Raw genomic sequence first — 20,443 nt, 5'->3', positions numbered from 1 at the left:
AAGAAATGTAGGACCGAGGAAGAGGTACCTGCCGAAGAGGAGTAAAATGTTCTTCGTTACTCAATGGACATACGTCACCGCCTTCGGGAACCTTGTTGGACGTGAAAAGAAAATCCCTTGAAGGCGCAGGTCACCAATAAAGGCTTCTTCGGCTTCTTCGACCGCCACACTCACGGGAGACGAAGTCCTCATATTTCTGCTCGACTCCTGGCAGAACCTGACGAAGGCGTTGAAGGGATCGTGCAAAGCTCTGGCACGACAAGGAACGTACGCGTACTCCGTGTAGGTTATGGGCAACTCTAAGTCTTTCCACATGAACCTCCTGAAGAAGTACAGTATAACCCCGTGCCGATCCGGATGGTTCAGATGCGGATGCTGCTGTCTCAGATTAGGATCCTGTCGCGGAGGTCTTAGCTAAAGTGACGTAAAGAGACCCCGAGAGACCCCGTGACTCGTTTCACGACAAACCATTACGTAGGAGGATTGCCTCATCTCACCGGCTGGAGCATTCTTCGTCCTCTCACGCTCAAAGCTTTGGTGCAAGGAGACTTCGGTTACTGTTTCAGAATTTGGGGAGGCAAAAGCTGTCACCGTGGGTAGTTTGGATGGATTCTGAATATTTTGATTCTTCGAGTGCCGACGGGGTCCAGGCCGGGTTCTTTGGCGAATTCTAGTTGGCGTGTCAGGTCGGCTGGAGCATTCTTCGACACATTGACTAGAATTCATCACAAGACCCGACCTGGAGCCCGTCGGCACTCGAAAAATGAAAATCATCAGAATCCATCCCCTGCATCACCAATTTCTAAAAGCATAACCGAAGTCTCCATGCACTAAATCGTCGAGCGCGAGAGGCCGAAGAATGCTCCAGCCGGCCTGATACACTAACTAGAATTCACCAAAGGACACGACCTGGACTCCGTTGGCACTCCTCGAAAAGACAAAATCATCAGAATCCATCCAAACTATCCACGGTGACAGCATATTCCTTCCCAAACTCTAAAACGATAACTAAAGTCTCTTTGGACTAAAGGAAGAAAAGAACGAAGAGTACATCCTTCCCAAGTAAAATTTCCTTCCCCTCTCACATCTTTGCACTTTGTCCCTCGTTTATCTCCAGTTTCTTCTCTTCTCCTGCCCTCCCTCTCGTATCTCCCCTCTTCTCCATTTTTCTCGCCTCCCTTCTCTCCCTTCCCCTGTATTACCTTCTTCTCTTACACCTTCGTAAACATTTTCTTCCTTCCCCTCTTGTAACCCACTCCTTTCATTCGTTTAGTGACCATTATCTCTTCTTCTCTCTCCTCTTCTCTACCCTTTTTCTCTCATCTCTCCTCTTCTCTTCTCTCCTTCCCCTTTCTCTTTCCCTCTTTGGCCCTCTTCTTCTATTCTTTCGTCTCCTACCATGCCATGTACTCTCCTTTCCTCTCTTCGTCCTTCTGCATCATTTACTTTACCGCTTTTGCCTTTCTCTGCCTCCAGTTCCTCCACAAACGCAGGAGGAGGTTCCTCCACTCCACACGACTTTTCCACTCCATTGGTCCGTGCGCCTCCATGTACGTCCTTAACTCCTTACTTAGTTTTGTTCTGCCTGCCTCAGGTGATTTCATTCAAATGTGGATATATGTGATGTCTTCGACTGCGTAGGGGCAACCTCCTGCAGCACAGGGTCCTTTTCGTAGTTGAATAAAATCGCCCGGTGTTAAGAAGAAGCAACTTTGCCGGGGTGTCATTTAACAAAAGGGTTAAGATATTTCTCTTCTTCTTTTTTTGTGAATTTTGATGAAAATCTCAGGACCTGTAGGCATAAAAGATTCTTCGATCCAGCACTCTTCTTTCACGTTCAGCTTCATTTCCTTTCCATCGTCCTCCTGTCTCTACTTCATTGTGTTGATCCGCTCTCCAAGTCCACTTCCACCCCACACTTCGATCAATCTCCATCTCTTCCACCAATTTTGTTAACTTAATCAAGTTGTCTCTTTTCCTTCCTCACTTCCTTGCCTTCTCCGTTTCTTCTTCAGTCTCCTTTTTCCTTTCTTCTCTTTTGTCCCCGTGTGTATTCCTTTTATCTTTTTCATTCTACTTCCGATTCCTTGTTTATTCTTTTCTTTTTCCCGACACTCTTCCTTTGGCTCGCCTCATCTCTTATTTTCCTTTCCTTGCTATTTGTTATACTTTCTCTCCTTACTATCATTCCTTCCTTACTCCTCAGCCTTGCTTTTCTCCTTAACTCCACTACCTCTCCCCTCATTGGCTTGCTCTCTTTCTCTCCCCCCCTCTCTCTCTCTCTCTCTGTCTGTGTCTGTGTGTGTCTGTGTTTGTCTGTATGTGTGTGTGTGTGTGTGTGTGTGTGTGTGTGTGTGTGTGTGTGTGTGTGTGTGTGTGTGTGTGTGTGTGTGTGTGTGTGTGTGTCTGTCTCTCGCTCTCTTTCTCTCTTCCCCACCCCCTCTCGCTTTTTCTGTCTGTCAGTCTATCAGTTTGTCTGCCTGTCTGTCTGGGTGTCTGTCTATTAGTAACTTTCTATATACCATTTTTATCATCTTTCACTCCCCTATACTATCCTAGTTTTCTTCCTTGTTATCCTCCCCTTAGCATATTTCTTCGTTTCTCTTTCTTTCCGCCTCAGTTGTTTTTCTTTTGTTTTTATTCCCCTTCCGTTTATTTTTATCGCCTTTCTCCCCCCGTCCTTCGTATTGAACAATGGAGTGCATAAAAGTGTTGGTTTCTTAACCACACGCATAGTTTTTCTCAAGTACACACATTACGCCATGTTCCCTAAAATCAGACCTTCCATTACGTCACAGTCATTTTTCACTAAAATTGACAAATGTAATTGGTTCTTCGATCCTGAGGAATTTTCTTTTCTTCCTTCGGTTTTCTTGCATCCATGTGTAATTTAAATGGGTATTAGCATTTCAGCACCAGGTGCCAGAGACCACACGGGGCTGATTATTACTCAGAGTCTCCTCGGACCCTTGGCCTGGCTTCCTTGGACCTTCATGAGACTTCTGCAAATGGCTCAAAAACACAGAACTCCAAAGTCGAAGTCAGTTCGAGAAAAAGAGACCAGAAGTTCCTAGGGCGGTCTCAGGAGTCATATTCTTGCGATCTCCAACAGGAGCTCTTCGGTGAAGCCAGACGATGTGTAATCCGAGTTGCTCGATGGTGAACGAGCGGGGTTACTCGTTGCACTTCCCTGTGGCCTCCTCCCATCACTCCCACGAAATGCTCTGCTGGGATAAACTCGCATGGAACTGGTGCTTATCGAAAGTTGTTAGATTTTTCTCTCTCTCTCTCGTTTCCTCTTTCCGACTCTTTTTCCTTCTCTTGATACTTTTTTCCTTCAGTCTCTGTCTCTTTCATCCACTCTCTGTTCTCCCTGTATGGAGCAATGGGTGTATAAGTTTTAATCAGTCTATATTTTAAGGAATTTTGGGACACCCCCACGGACCAGAGACACGCACTATTGTCATATGACAGGAAGCTAATCTTCACCCAAGGAAGAAAGCTGATCATTTTTAATTTCTATCTCTCCTTCCTACTGCTGTTCTTTGATCTCGCCTTTATTGCTTGTATGGTCTCATGTCTTCGGCGTGAGAGGTGGGGTCATAGGATAGGAGCACTGGTTACCGGTGACGAGGAAGAAATATCTCCTTCGCTCTTACCATGTACATGTACTTCCCCCTCGTCATTCACATCTAATTTCATTCGTCAGGACTGAAGTAATACTCATAGTGTCCCGTTTGTTACTTTTTATTACTTAGATGACATCATTCCTTCACACTTTCTTCTGGAATAACATGATCACCTTAACCCTTTAAGTAGCTTACTCGACTTGTATCTTTATTCTTCCTGCCTCCGGGCGATTTTATTGAGCTGAGGGAAAACCCCCGAATTCCACAGGGCAAAGCGTGTGCCGCCTCGCTGGCAAGTAATCCAATTTGTCCTTTTGACTTGTGTAGGAAGTTGACTCTTTAATATTCTTTGATCGTTGGCTGCAGCTGGTCGGTCCATGAACTTACTCCTTCTGATGTGTTTGCAGTATGATCATGTCTTTCCTCTTTCCTCTTCCCCCTCCCTCTCCCTCTCTTTCTCTCCCTCTTTCTCTCTCTACCTCTCCCTCTTTCTCTCTCTACCTCTCCCTCTCCCTCCCTCCCTCTTCCCCTCTCTCCCTCCCTCTTCCCCTCTCTCCCTCCCTCTTCCCCTCTCTCCCTCCCTCTTCCCCTCTCTCTCTCTCCCTTTCTCTCTCTCCCTCTCTCTTTCTCTCTCTCTCTCCCTTTCTCTCTCTCCCTCTCTCTTTCTCTCTCTCCCTCTCTCTTTCTCTCTCTCCCTCTCTCTTTTTCTCTCTCCCTCTCTCTCTCTCTCTCCCTCTCTCTCTCTCCCTCTCTTTCTCTCCCTCTCTCTCTTTCTGCATTCCTCCAGTATTATCTGGCAGAGTTACCAAGGATCAAATTTCTAGACAGAGTCCATCTTGTGATGTCCTCTTGAAGCCTTTCTAGTTTGATTATTTTCTATGTGGGTTTCGAACCACCACTGTATATTGGAAACTGCGTAGAGTTTTGATTCAATAAGTTTTAATTGTCCTTATATAATCAAAGGCAATTTTCATGTTTGTTCACCACGCGTTAAGAATGTTTAACTATGCTATGAATTCGTCTTGTTAATCATTTCTCCCTTTATATTCCTATGTCTGACTCATGAGAATCTGTTTTTAGTTTGCAGTCAGACTATCTTATTCCTTCCTCTGACATCTCTTCTGTGGCTCAACTCAAACTCAAACTTAAATTCAACACGGCCGGCGACTGTCACGCTTGAAGCTTTGTGCAAACCGAATAGGAAATCAATTTATTTTTTGTTTTGTTTGCACGAGTAAAATTATTTTCGGCTTCGATGTTGTCAATTCTTTCATTAATTGGTATCAGATCCCCTGAGTTTTGATTTAATAAACGAAAACAAACAAAAAAATAAAATTTCTTATGATTTCGCTTCTGATATTTGGTTGATCGCATTGTCGTGGTGGTTTTGTTATTCTGTGGTATTGTATGATAGCAATGCCTGTACAGTCTCAGCCAAAGTGTCACTGCTAATACAGTCACCTGCATTGGTTGAAAGGATTCTGTAGTTGGTCTAATTTAACCGAAAAACTTTTGTGGAGTAATGTTACAGACATGCTACAAACATTTGGAATAGTGCTGGCAAGATTGCTTGCAACATGTTAGGCACGTGAGAGTGCGTCGACATATCCTGCCGAGTATGCGCAAGTAACATTTTTGAAACCAAAACAATGAACAACCTGCAATCATATCAGTGACACCCGTAAATTCGTTACCAACAGATAAGATGGTGGAAAAAATCCACCTATGTCACGAATTGTTTAGTAAACGCATATTCCACAGATTGGAATCTTTGAAGTACGTGCTGTTCATACAAATTAGTGCTATCACAGCACTTCCCAGTGTTTGGTGCTCTAGTATGCAAATAACGGCCCTACCTTTAGTGCCGCTACCTTTCTAATTTGCTCTATATCTTCAGCTTCTCTACATACATAAGCCCCCATTATTCCCACTTCTCCTTTTACCCTAAGCTCCGCAATAGCCACAGAGGCCTTTATATTCTTCACTTGTTTCTATAATCAATGTCACTGTATCCCATAAAGGTACTGTATGTAAGGGCGATAGTGCTCTAATGATATGAAGGCATGGGCCCGGGTCCACTTTATATTCAAATATACAGTACCTAGGCCGGGGGAAAAAGCCAATATTCTTCTGACGCGTCCCTCTGCTGGTCGGGTCAGCTGAATTCGTTGTTGCTACAGGGTGCTTCGTCCATATCACTGCTGCTCACTAATATCGCCGACATATACAGAAAGTTACCATTATTATCTTGTGATCATTGAGTAAAAAACTCAATGTAGTTTTGAGAACGGGGGATTACATAGAAACGGAGCAAACAATGAACACCCAGTATATCTTTACTAAAGGCAAATGGCGAGTTTTTTTCTAAGCCATCTGGACATGAAATGCAGACTTGTGGCAAACTTGACGATAATGAGGCGTCGGTTTTATGACACGTTGTCGACAAACTGGTCTCACCGACTGTCTTTTTGGAGTCGAGAAGCAAGGTCTAAACAAGAACATGTCACTTCACTTTAGAAAGTAAACGAACGATATGATGTTATAGGGAGGCCCGCAAGGTGCCAGAAATTAAATGCATCATTATTCAAAATATGTATATATTATATGTATTTTATATATATATATATGAGTGAAAAGGTGGTAGAGAAATACGGGTTAGAGCGAGAACACTGTATTTCTCTACCACCTTTTCACTCATCTGTCCAACCTTCACAACAATATATATATATATATATATAATCATATATATATAATATATATAATATATATAATCATATACACATATGTATATACATATATACAGTTCATATGAAATTATCTCTATGGTTTTATTCAAATGTTGGTAAGTAATTTTCTTTGGTTGGTGAGATGGTCACGTGATAACTGATGTGGTAGTTAAATATGTGGAGTGGTAATCACGTGACGGCTGTGATGAGGCATTCGTGCCTTTGGGAGATGGCAATTACCTGCTTAGAAGTACCATGTAACTTTATATATATATATATATATATATTATATATATACAAATATTTCATTGAAAGTGATGGCTAATTGTGCATTTATTATTTTTTTAAATGTATTTTCCATATGTCTTACTATGGACTTATGTTCCTTTGAAAGGAGGTTTATGACTTCACTGTAGGTGGTCATGTTTGCTATATCGCGATTTCGGGTTCAAGACCCTTCTTCAGTAGCTCTTAGGAATATTCTATCTGGTCAGGATAAGAATTATTCCGGTGTTATGATACTTTATATACTTATGTTTCTGTACTTGCTCTTTACTGGGGGAGGTCACCGGTCACCAGATCTCTCTCTTGATGGCGCAATCGGTTAAGTCACTATCATTTGTCACGAGCTAGCACTAGGTTTGAGTTCTTGGCTGTACCACGTTTCAATTTCTGCATGTTGGCCTCCTCGAGTCGATGTTGATGGGTTAGAATTAAAGTGAATTGTGGATGATATATATATATATATATACATATATATATATATACATATATATATATACATATATATATATATATATTGCAGAAATATATTTATATAAATATAAAGTCGGAATACTGATATATATATAGTCTATATACGACATCCTCAGTATATACTTTATATATAAATGTGGTTTATATAATATATATATATTGTCACTTATATATATATATTTTTATATATATATATATATATCAATATATATATATATATATATATATATATACTGTACCTAAATATATATATATATATATATATATATATATATATATATATACTGTATATATATATATATATATATATACATATATATATATATATATATTTATATACTGTATATATATATGTAAATATATATATATGTACTGTATATTATATATATATATATATATATGTGTGTGTGTGTGTGTGTGTGTATCTATATCTACATATATATCTACATATATATATATGTGTGTGTGTGTGTGTATCTATATCTACATATATATACAGTATATATATATATATATCTATATATATATATATATATATATATATATATATATATATATATATATGTGTGTGTGTGTGTGTGTGTGTGTATCTATATCTACATCTATATATATATATATATATATATATTATATATATATAACTATAAAGTAATGTCGTATACACATATATATATACATATATATATATATATATATATATATATTTTATTACATTTTTAGGGGCACATCATTTAATTTGTTAGGCTCTTGTTAGACACTGGCGTTCCGCGGCAGAATGCCTACTGAACACTGACATATTAAGTATATACCGACGTGGAAACAATGTAAAGTGAGGAGCTTTCGCCGTGAGGCGCGTGGCTGCGGCAGAACCCGGCACCTTTGCCCAGTGCACTTTGGGGACTGTTGAGGTTCCGATCTCTTCCGGAACTATTTCCTCAACTGATAAGAATCTCCTAATTTTAGCCAGAACAAAATATATAGAATGGGTTAGAGAGTGGAAAGGGGCGAGGAGGGGAAGGTGGGAGGAGGAACGGGAGAACGGCGGGGTTGGGGAGAGGGGAAAGGGGAGGTGAAGGCGGACGAGGAAAAGATGGGTGAGAGGACTTATCTGGTCGTTGTCATGCAGGATTCGTTTGCTGAGAGAAGCAGCTCCAGCCGGGACGACCCGGTGGGTGACAAATCTCGTTCCTTTTCGTGGTCTCACCCTCCCCCCTCCCCCAACCTTCCCCGGGTCACCTTTACTCAATCGAATGCGGGAGGGGACGTCCGTGTTATCAGACGAATGATAAGTTAACTGTCTTGAGAGACGAGGGAAAACATTGTTTGGACTTCGCTTATACAACTTCACTCTTTATAAGCCAATTTCTTGGTAGCTCCAGAAACCATTCAAATGACAAGGCCTTCATTGACCTTTTTCAGTACTTTTACTCAACGTACATGTTAGCTGTCTGTTGCTAAGATATTTTATTCAGAGAAGGGAAAACACTTTAAGGACTCCAAAAACACTTCGAGTACCTTACCCGACTTGTTTATTTTGTCTACATCCGATGATTCTATTCAGCTACGAGAAACCCCCTGGAGTCTTCAAAGAATTAACTGCTCTGTAAATTCTGCTTATTAGGATTTGTGCTAGTTATTGTACAATTTTTGAACGTCAACTCCGGTTATTTAGGCATCTTGGACGTTTCTCTGACGTTGATTCTACTCAAAGGAATAGACGAAGGGGGGCGTCCACTGAATTCATGGCTGGGACAAATTGATCGAACCTGTGGAGAGTTGATTGGGTTCGGAAGGAAGGGTGGCTGCATGGGAGCTCGTTCGGAGAGCCGTAGGCTTCCAGTTGATGATAGATTAAACTAAGAATCTACCAAACGGAACCAGTCCGCTCAGCAGCTGCATATAACACAACTACAACCTAAGAATCTACCAAACGGAACCAGTCCTCTCAGCAGCTGCATATAACACAACTACAACCTAAGAATCTACCAACCGGAACGAGGTCCGCTCAGCAGCTGCATATAACACAACTACAACCTAAGAATCTACCAAACGGAACCAGTCCTCTCAGCAGCTGCATATAACACAACTACAACCTAAGAATCTACTAACCGGAACCAGTCCGCTCAGCAGCCGCATATAACATAACTACAACCTAAGAGGAATCCCATTTTCCACAGAGTTGCTTCAGAGGCATTTCGAAATATACAAAAAAGGTGCTGTTAATAAGACGGTCTATCAACATGAGAAACATTCTGAAGATACTAATATATTCCAGCAGCTTCACTGAAACATTTCAGGAAGACTAAGGAGATATGTTTTGGTTCTGAGTGCGAGAAAATATTGCTTTGCTCACATAAAACCGACAGCAGTGGGAACTTCATCAGGTATGAAATACGATCTGTGGGTTTCGCAGAAATCGAGTGAGAAACCAAATATCCGAGAGAGAGAGAAATGTTGGAAAGCAGATGGAAAGACCTCATTCCAAAGGTGCACTGGAGGTTGAAAAAACAAAAGGCATCTGAAGCTAAAAACGTACTTTTGACCAAGGACAAAGGGTCAAAAATAGGATCCTCACACTTTCAAAAGAAGTTGAAGTATGTTTTCTATGGGATCTTTTGGACACAAATGGGAAAAAATGCCATTTATAGCAACATTTCTTAATTATATTCATGTTAGCGAGACATAATAATTTATTCTAATGCTGTTTTGTGAATATTTAGGAAATATGTATACACCAGAGGCCAGAATTGAAGAAGTAACATTGAACCTAAAAAGTGTGAAATAAAGAAAGACGCCAAAGGAAGAGGGCATATCAATAAATCTCTTAAAAAGCACAGGAACAGAAATCCGGTGTAGATCAGTTCAGCTACATACTCAATACATACGTAAGAAAGCGTTCCTGAGTCACGATGCAATGGTATGGTAAATTTACTGCACGAAAAAAGAGACCAGAACGACCAGTAATTATCTACCGACTAATTCGTTATCAAATGTATTCAAAATATTTTCCAAGATTCTTACAAACAGGCCGAGTTAAGTTTTAGATGAAAACCAGTCAAGAGAACAGGCAGGCTTGAGAAACGAATATTCCACCTAGACCATCAGTTGATATTTGTGCTTTATATATATTATGAAAAGGTCTTCGATAAGATAGAGTGTGTCGCCAATACTAAATCTTACACGCACCAGGGTGAAACCGAACACAATGTCAGTGTTCTGTATAACATTTACAACAAGTGCAATGCTGTAATTCGATTATATCTAAGAATAACTGAAAAAAGACTCCCGGCTATCTTTTAATGAACACGGGTCCCGGCTGTCTTTTAATGAACCCGGGTGTATGTTTGTCCCCCACTGAACCGGCAAAAAGGGACACGTGTGTAATAAAAGTTTTAACCATTAGGAAAGGAGGGCAACAAATCTTACAATTAGATCACCAGGAACAATGCCTTTAGAAACCGAAGCCGAGAGGTGATTAAGTTCAATGATTCTCTATGAAACAACAAAGATTTTCAATATTCCGATGAAATGTTTGACAGTCTTGAACTTTTTGATGGACAAATTGAAGACAGTGTTTCTGAGGGTTTTATGAAGCATTACTTTGTCGGGTAAAACTGGGCGTAGCCCGGGCGCGAAGCGAAGCGAGCAGCGCCGCGGGCCAAGCACCCACGGCGCAGCCGTGGCTGGCGAAGCCAGATGCTTGTAAATACACAAAAAAGAGGATAAAATGAAATAAGATAAAATCAAGATCGAAGGAGCACGGCGGGGTGATAGAGTTTTGCCTGATCTCTTCACAGATAGATTCAGATATTCAGAGGTTTGTGGGAATTATTATGATCACTTGTGGTTTACGGACATTACTCTTGTTTCAGAGAGAGAGCAGAAGACCAAAAAGGTGTGCTAAGTAAGGAAATTCTCGAAATAGGTTTGAAGATGAATGCAAGTAGAACCAGAGTAATGTTGAACTCGGGAGAAGAGAGTAGGGTAGTTATAATCGATGGTCTGAATATTTAAGATAAAGAGTATATGAGTAGCGCCGTGGGAGAGTGATCCAAGCGCCACGGGCCGCCAGACCCTGATTTCGTGCTCACCCAGCCGAACTGGGCTTCCGGGAGTTGGATTCGTCTCCCTCTGAGTTATCAGGGTCGAGGGAGACGGGTCCAACTGGCTGAGAACGAAATCAGGGTCTGGCGGCCCGTGGCGATTGGATTACTCTCCCAAGGAGCGAGCCATATGTTAAGATGCTAAAATGGTGATAGAATAAAGATATATATCGCAGTTGTTTAGGTGTTTTGTAAATATATGTAAGATGTCAGCAGTGATCTATGGATTTCAGACGTTGAAATTGACGAAAGCGATGGAGACAAAGGTAAAGAGTATATAGAGGGCATTGGATATACCGGTGTTAGGAATAACATTGAAAGACAAGGAGAAGGCAAGCTGGGTGAGAGCGCAGACTAGAGTGAAAGTTACTGTGGAGGCGATAAAGGAGAACTAGGCTGGTCAAATCGCCAGAAATAAGAATGGCAGATGAAGCAAGTGTTTTACTGACTGGACGCCGCGAGATGAAAAGCTTGTAAAGCCACGTCCACACGGTCGAGCACTGCCCGCCGGGCACGAGGGCTTTGCTCGACAACGGGCAATTTCATCGGGCAAACCATCAAACTGTCCGTTCCCGGCACCTTTTGCGGGCAGTGGATGGATGGAGGGCTGACATTGCTGCCAAACGCACGAGGTGAGGTGCGAGCAAAGTTAGCAAACCCGCTCAGTACAGACCGCCAATTAATCGCTCGCTCAATCGCCCAATGGCAAAAGCCCTCTTTTATACACTACTATCTTTTTATTTCCTTAAGCCACGTCCACACGGTCGAGCAGTGTCCGTCGGGCACGAAGGCTTTGCCCTTGTACGAGCAGTTTCAGCGGGCAAACCATCAAACTGTCCGCTCCCGGCGCCAATAGAGGGCAGTGGATGGAGGTCTTCCATCACTGCCAAACGCACGAGGTAAGGTGTAGGCAGATCCACTGACTACCACGTTATTAGTACACCATGTCCACACCGAGTGCTAGTGCATATTGGTCACGACAAGACACTATAACTTCGATTGATATATATAAATCACATGAATGTCTGTGGAATGTAAGGTGTTTTGATTACAGAAATAGAGACAAACGTGCTGCTGGTGTGATGCTTTGCCTCATATTTGTCTCTTGCCTCTGAATATAGCTCTCCACTTTCGATACAAGAATATAAAAACTGTTTATGTCCATCCGCACGTAATTGCGGAACAAAGTTTCATTTTCCTCATGCAATTCACGTGGGATTGTCACAGAGCTACTCATTCTTTCACGTCTCTGCAACCACTCCCGGCACCAGACACGTCTCTGTGGTCTCTTGTTTTTCTTTTTAATGCAGGCACCAATTATGATAGAATATAGTGCTATCTTCTTTCGAAGTATGGAGCGCACCATGGTGATCTTACCGCAATGAACCACTCGCTCACAACAACTGCTGGCGTCCGACTGCCCTCCAACCACCACAGACAGCTGTGTGGACATCTTACGCGGGCATAGACTGCAGACTTTGCCCTGCCAGGCACAGCCTGCCAGGCACAGCTCGACCGTGTGGACGTGGCTTAAGAAGAGGGAGACCAGTCAGAAGGTGGAAACACGACAGAAGTCTACAGGAGTGGCGTGACAGGTTGGCTCATTCGCGCGACTCGTGAAAAATGTTGGGAGAAGTCCTTGTTTAGTAGTGAACTCTGAATGATTGATTCATTGTATAATCAACCTTGATGTTTCAGGGCACTTCCACGGTTATGTTTTTAAAAACGAACATAAAATAATTTGGACTGTTCTTTTGAAATTAATCAATCGTCAGCTAAATGTGGTAAACGAAGAGTACAATAGTGTTTTTCGCATAGTCTTGCTGCAAGGGAATTACATTCAGTGATGTTTAGCTTTAGTTAGAAAAAAAAATATATAGATTTCCTCTTTTATCCTCGATTCCGAGGCCCTTCCTCTCCAAGTTATAACGCTGTCACCAGCAATTCAATTCACACTGTAAACCGAATAATGTTAATTATCAATAGCAAATACGTTATAGACTTTTCGCTCTGCTAAATTACTTTGTAAAATATAGTGACATTCTAGTCCCGGCTTCTTCGATTCTTTCTGCACTTCTGATTGGAGAGGCTGCTAATTTTCTGGTCATTGGCTTGAGTGGTTTCAATAGGTCACTGGACTCCGGGTGGAGGGTGGGGGTGGAAGGGAGAGGGGGTTTGAGAGATGTAATAGGAGAAATAGTGTTCGTGTCAACTCCTGCAACTTCCCCACGGAAATGCGTTCGAAATACGTTCCGCACTTTCAAAATGACTTCGTCGTCATTGCATTTATTTTCGTGTCGTGTGTCTTTGCTAGAAAATACACGAATAAGTGATAAGCAAAGATAAGTAAATATGAAATAATATGTGGCAAATAAACGAAGATATTTATGATTAAGTTACTTCGTCGTTAATGTATCTATCTTTATGTCGTATGCCGCAACTAGAAAACAGATGAATAATAGATGTATACAGAAATATGGTAAAGTAATGATGAGATAAGTAAATTAATGAATAATGAAACATGAATAAACATCATTCATCACTATCTCAAACAGAATTCAAGATTGTGGATACAGCGAATTTTAGTTGTGAGTAGATTAAAACGCAAAACTATTTGTAAGTTTTCGAGTTTTAAAGTTAAAAGAACGTAAATTTATTCCTAGAGTTTAACTGGCCTTCTTAATACTCATGCAAACGGTATAGGTTTTCTCCAGAACTAGTTATGTCAATAATAGATATGAGTGATAATATTTATGGTAGATGATAACAGATAATGAATAATTAATGAATAAATGATAATATAATAATACATAATAACAGATAATGATAATAATAATGAACAATAGATAACAATAGGTAATAGTTATAATAGTTGGGACTGATGTCCAAGGTTCTCATCCAGACTTCCTAGTTCTTTCTTTCCTTTACACCGAGTGCCAAGGACCTCTAGCTTAGAGGCTCTCGACATCAAAGCAGAAATGAAGCGTCTCCGTGCGTCTGACGAAAATGGTGACCTGTACAGTATACATCACCCAGATCGCTGTTGTATACCAGGAAAACGAAATCCAGCTCCAAAGTCCTCGGCACATCACTCGTAATGATTTTTCAGTCTAATTGTAACTTACTTTTTTCCTTTCGCGTCCGTTTATGTTTTATTAAACAAAGATTTAATCACCCTTGTTGGCATCTCTTTCATCTTTGGCATAAAGCTGGAATTTCCATATTGCATATCAAAATATATATCTCGTGAATTTTTTTTGTGTATTCATGTTCGCATTTCTCCTCTTTAGTCCTCCTTTCCACGTATGCATGCGTATGTGTTTGAGCACGTGTATATCATTAGTCTATACACTCCAAAGATATGAAAAAAAGGTGCATGGAAGCATGCGTTTGTTCGTACGTATGTATGTATGTATGTATGTATGCATGCGTTGTGTTGTGTCTGGTATTCTTGCATTCACTCTGTGTTTTATTAACTGAATCTAGAAAATCAAGCGTGTCCGATGATAAAAAAAATAATGGTGAATGTGTTAGGCAAAAATATATATATATAACACAAGTTAATCATATCAAACCATGGGGTGGAAAAGTAGAGGAAATATATTGATTAAAGAAACCCAAAGGGGTAAATTACAGAAGGAACAATTTCGAAATTGAACGATTACTGTGAAAATATGAAAAAAATTTACACAATGAAATTTATATATCACATTTTTGTTCCTATCTCTCGATTTTGCTCACCTGTTTACCTACGTCATAAGAACCTTTAGCCAATGAAGTACGAATGACGTGTGACGTCATGTCGCAAGTCTTCGACAGAATGTAGCGGATGCATTTTACTGTATATTGTTACTGCTCTTTGCTTTCCTAAGTTCTCGTTTTCTCCAAAATTTCGTTGTATTATTCGCATTACTATACCTTTCCCATGCATACTCAATGCTTAGACAAGCTTAGAAAGGAAGAAAAAAATTACTGTTTCCCCTTGGTTTATTTGCTTTTTCTCCGTGACCTGTCAGAGCTGTATATATCATAGAACACAGTGATCATCCACATAGTAGAATGTACAACACCGGACATAAACAATGGATATGGTAGTCTTGCCAGCTGTAATACTTTCACAGGTAAGGTTAATTCAGTTTCACTTCTAGCATCATACAACTATACAAAACCAGTAAGGCAACACTAACCGCGATAATGACGACGAAGGTAATAACAACGACAGCAACGATGACGATGAGACGATGACGATGATTGCGACACAATCTACGATGGTTGGCAATAAGACGACTGCGTGACGCCTTGCCAAGGTAACGTATCGTGGTGCGTCACGTTCTGATCACCGTCACATTGTTACATCAGTCAGACACACCTTCCTCCTCCCTCTTCCTCCTCCGCCTTTGAATTCAATTTTTGTAGGTTATGTAAGGGCCTTTGGCTCGATAGAACAAACTATAATATTAAGTTTTATACGTAAATAGGGTACAAACCTACTCAATGTGAGGGTAATATGGAACTTTTACGTAAGAGAGACTGGTGTGGTGAGGTAAAATGAATATAGAAAAAAAACGAAGAAAAAACAGAGTACGACAGAGCTATACAATTTCACTTAAGTTATTTACAACTTGTATCAAAAGTATTTTCAATAACCTCAGATTTGTGAATGGCATTATTCTCGTTTCAAATGTAGCAGAAGACTATCATGACATGCTTAGAAATCTCAACAAGGAAATTTTCACAATAATTTTCAAAATGAACAAGAGTAAACTCAAAATAATATCATACTCTAAAGGTCATAGTAAAGAAATTAAAATATAATTCATGGCGAAAGTGTTTGAAGAATACGAATGGAAAGGTCAAAGGTTAAGACAGAGTATCGATCATGAAGATTAAATCAAAATATACTTCAGAATTAGTTGGAAAATGTTGGGTAAATACAGGAAAAGTATGAAAGGTTCTGTATATATATATGTCAGGATTACAACGCTTACAATCAGTGTAGAATGTCAGCCAAGATCCTCCCCTTCCTGGATCCCTCAATCTCTCTCTCCCTCCTTAATCTCCTCAATCCCTCTCTCATTCCTCATTCTCTCAATCCCTCTCCCTCCTTAATCTCCTCAATCCCTCTCTCATTCCTCATTCTCTCAATCCCTCTCCCTCCCTCCCTCAATTCCTCTCTGCCTCCCTCAATCCCTCTCTCATTCCTCATCCTCTCAATCCCTCTCTCACTCCCTCAATTCCTCTCTGCCTCACGCAGTCCCTCTCTCCCTTCCTCAGTCCCTCTCTCCCTCCCTCAATCCCTCAGTCCCTTCCTCCTTCCCTCCCTCCCCAATCCCTCTCTCCATCAGTCACTCCCTCTCTCTCTCAATCCCTCCATCTCTCAGCCCCTCCCTTAATCCCTCAATCCCTCGCTTTCTCCCTCAATCCCTTGATCCCTTCACCAGTCCCTCGCTCCCTCCCATAATCCTTTAATCCCTCCCTCCTTCAATCCCTCCCTCCATCCCTCAGGACTTCCGTGCTTCCCTCCCTCCCTTCCTCCCCCAATCCCTCGCTCGCTCCATCCCTCCCTCTCTCACTTTTCTCCCCTCACCTTCCTCCCTCCCCCCCCTCCCTCCCCTTCCCTTTTAACCACAAAAGTCTTTCCAGTATTCTATCACTTCCATTGTAATGTTCCTTTTTCTAAAACAATCTAACACTGTTCATTTTTGTTTTATATATTTCTTTGTTTTTTGTTTGGATATTCGGAGTTCTTCAGGAAAGATGCAGTGACTGAAATCTTAACCAGTCCAAAGAATCCACAATAGCTGGACAAAATGAGCATCGTGTCGGTCACTCTTGCCGCCTCTTCCATTTTTTTCCCATAAGGGTTTCTTCTGTATTTGTTTCCACATCTACAGCGTTTTCTAACCTGGCTCTTCATCCAATTCCCCTTTCTCGTTTTAACTCTCTTATGCTCTTATCTTGTGGAAGTTTCTTGCACAGGCTGGCTTTCTTATCTTTATAGTCTACTTCAGCTCCGATTCTCTATTTTCTCCATCTCCTTTCATATTTCTTTACTTCTACTGTTCCATGAACTATTTTCTCTTCGTATCTTTTATTTCTGACTTCCACTCCTTTTGTACTGTTCCCTCTCCTCTCTCTTCTCCTCCGACTCCCACCTGTATGCGTGTCTCTACCTTTCTATTCCTACATCTTCTCTCTTCCCTCCCTGCTTCCTTTCTCTTCGCAATACTTACTCATATTTTACTTCCGCTTTCCACTCCTCTTCCTGCCCCCTTTCCACCTCCTCCTCCTCCTCTTCCTCCTCCTTCGGCCACAATTGTCATCTTTCCTCCTCATGTGCCTCAACTAATTGTTGGTTCCACACTTGTCTCTCGTGCCGTTCCCGAACGCTTAGTTTTTTCCGACCCCCGCTAGGTCTATTTGTTGGCTGGCGGCAAGCGAGAGGGGTGGGGATGGGCGGGGGAGGGACGCATGCGGCAAGGACGAAAGAAAATGCTCGAGGTTGCTACAGGAGCCGGGAAAGATTCTCTCTCTCTCTCTCTCTCTCTCTCTCTCTCTCTCTCTCTCTCTCTCTCTCTCTCTCTCTCTCTCTCTCTCTCTCTCTCTTATTTTCTTTATATCTTTCTTTCTTTTACTTACTCTCCCCGTTTGTCCTTCTCTATCTCTTTGCTCTCCTTGTCTCCTTGTCTGTCTCCTTGTCTGTCTCCTCGTCTCCTCGTCTCTTTCTCCTCGTCTCTTTCTCCTCGTCTCTTTCTCCTTGTCTCTTTCTCCTTGTCCCTTTCTCCTTGTCTCTTTCTCCTTGTCTCTTTCTCCTTGTCTCTTTCTCCTTGTCTCTTTCTCCTTGTCTCTTTCTCCTTGTCTCTTTCTCTGTCTCTCTCTCTGTCTCTCTCTTTGTCTCTCTTTCTCCTTGTCTCTTTCTCCTTGTCTCTTTCTCCTTGTCTCTTTCTCCTTGTCTCTTTCTCCTTGTCTCTTTCTCCTTGTCTCTTTCTCCTTGTCTCTTTCTCCTTGTCTCTTTCTCCTTGTCTCTTTCTCCTTGTCTCTTTCTCCTTGTCTCTTTCTCTTTGTCTCTCTCTTTCTCTCTGTCTCTCTCTTTCTCTTTGTCTCTTTCTCCTTGTCTCTTTCTCCTTGTCTCTTTCTCCTTGTCTCTCTCTTTCTCTTTGTCTCTCTCTCCTTGTCTCTTTCTCCTTGTCTCTTTCTCCTTGTCTCTTTCTCCTTGTCTCTTTCTCTTTGTCTCTCTTTATCTCTGTCTCTCTCTTTGTCTCTTTCTTTGTCTCTCTCTTTGTCTCTCTCTTTCTCTTTGTCTCTCTCTTTGTCTCTTTCTCTTTGTCCCTCTCTCTTTGTCTCTGTCTCTCCCTCCCCCAAGGCCACGGGAACGACGAGGGTAAAGAATGCGTGAAGAGGAAGGGAAGTAGGAGGAGTCGTTAAATAAGCAAAAGAATGAAGGAAAGATGAAATGGTGGATGCACGGCATTGTTAAGGTGAAGTCACACGTGAAAGTGGGAGGGATGAGGCAAACGGAAGGGACGCAACAGCAGAAAATAAATTATTTTGTATAGAAAACGGGATTAAAAAGATTAAGAAAAACTGATTATGGTCAACCCTTTACTGGATTAAAGGTTTCCTCATGTATAGATACACACACACAATATATATATATATATTTATATGTTTAGAGATATATATATATAGTATATATATATATATATATATATATATATATATATATATATGTGTGTGTGTGTGTGTGTGTGTGTGTGTTATCTCGATATTCAACGTAGCTGTCATCTCCGTGCGATGCCTAGCGTGCACACGCGCGCACGCACACATAGGCTGCAATTTGGTACAAATATTCTCTGCATCTCAGGTCAAGCCTTTATTTGAACAAAAGAACACCTGCGCAAACAAAGGCTCTCCTGGCGTCTCCCGTCGCGTCGGCAACCGACGCGACCCAGCTTTCCAAATTTCCTTATCACTAGTATGGTAACAGCCTACTATTACCATGTTTGGCAACCTTGTACATGTGTAGATAGAATATGTTTCTGGCAACCCTCCGAGTTTTGTTTGGGGTTTGCCGTGTATTTGTAAGGCAGAACACTGTCGGTCTTATTACAGGCAAGAAGACCTTGCGAGTTTATTTCGCCACCAATTCCCAATATAGTGTAACTTACAACCTACATACATACATATATATATATATATATATATATATATAATATATATTATATACATGTATACATATACACACATATACACATAAATACGCATATATATATATACAGACACACACACACACACACACACACATACACACACACACACACAATTGTATATTATATATATATATACATATATATTATATATATATAATATATATTATATATATATACATATATATAGAAATAAGATCAACCGGAAGGATTCGAACCTTTGCTTTAGTGACTGTTTTTTATGAAACAAAGATGATAGCCTTGAGGCAGCCAGGCCGTACTAAAGGAACGACCTGATCTACGACCTGGTAGTTCCCCGAAGGTACTGGGCCAGCTCAGTCTCTATTCTAATTTCACCGAGTCTTTATTATGGTGAGCCATCCGACAAGTTGTGTGTCATTGTGATATATATATATATATATATATATATATATATATATATATATATATATATATGGCAACGAGTAGAGCAGCGGAAAGAAACAATTATGGAACGCAGGGAGATGATAATTAGACGTAATTTGAAAGACAACAAGAGAACAAAATCTGTCTGTTGACATGGCCATTTAACTCTTGAGTGCGAGATCATATCGCACACTTTATCAAATGGGTCAAGGGCTGTAGCAAAGGTGACGCAGTCAAGGTCATCATATTAAGATATATCAAGTAAATGAATGAACAAATAGGTAAATAATTAGATAAATGAATGAATAATAAACAACCTAATAAACAGATTAATAATAAATAAATAAATCAAAATACAGGAATCCATATGATATATCTCCTGATTTAGAAAGATTAAAGGATATTTTTCTTCAGTATAGATCAAAAGCTACTTTGTAGTTTATCAAATAGCGCAATGAAAAAAATTATGATAATGATAAGTTTATTCTAAAATAATAGAGAACTTATTACAACCTACATTTGTGATTTTTTAAATAAAAAAACGAATGAAAACTAATTGAAAGAGAAAATTAAATATCTAATCCAAAAACATTGACATAACTTAAAAAAATGAATCG

This window comes from Oratosquilla oratoria, chromosome 34, assembly GCF_046742065.1.
Source record: "Oratosquilla oratoria isolate Oo_2021 chromosome 34, ASM4674206v1, whole genome shotgun sequence".
Lineage (NCBI taxonomy): Eukaryota > Metazoa > Arthropoda > Malacostraca > Stomatopoda > Squillidae > Oratosquilla > Oratosquilla oratoria.
This window is presented reverse-complemented; position numbering follows the sequence as displayed.